The following is a 502-nucleotide window of genomic DNA, read 5'->3' as shown; positions in this document are numbered from 1 at the left end:
CTTAAAAACAGGCCCAAAATGTGAAAAGAACCACAGGACGCTTCCACCGGCCAAGACTGCAGAGGCTCTACCATACCTATCGCCAGCATTAACAAAGCCGAAGGTAATCTTCAATATACAGGTGGAATCTTTTCTTGTGTAAATTGATTTACGAGATCGGAGCCCAACTTCTAGTTCTACGGATATTATCAGGCCATTGCGCTTATCGATCCAGCTTGCAGCTCACCCGATATGTGCCTCTCGCCGTAATAGGTAGATTATAATGAAGAGCATCAGGACGGAGCAAATTTTCTTCGGTATATCAAAAACGCTTACCGTGTTAACAGAAAATGGGGAATAACTCGAGTTTTCCCTCGTCTTGTCTGGATTTAGGGGTTACTTTAAGTAACGACGATTTATGATGGCTAAGTTGATTTATTCTACTGAATGAAGTACGATTCCAGGCAAAATTAGCGATTTTTTCTATTGCTCTTTGGATTTAACAGATTGGTCAAATTCGATC

The 502-nt window shown here is 41.2% G+C and overlaps 1 protein-coding gene across 1 annotated transcript in view; it reads right to left on the bottom strand.

Moving 5' to 3' along the window:
- Positions 1 to 502, bottom strand: part of LOC119591391 (L-threonine 3-dehydrogenase, mitochondrial-like) — a 16,662-nt gene that overhangs the window by 3,768 nt on the left and 12,392 nt on the right. The window lies entirely within an intron of this gene.

Source organism: Penaeus monodon, chromosome 28 (genome assembly GCF_015228065.2).
Source record: "Penaeus monodon isolate SGIC_2016 chromosome 28, NSTDA_Pmon_1, whole genome shotgun sequence".
NCBI lineage: Eukaryota > Metazoa > Arthropoda > Malacostraca > Decapoda > Penaeidae > Penaeus > Penaeus monodon.
Note: the sequence above shows the minus strand (reverse complement) of the source record. Positions and strands in the feature narration are given on the sequence as shown.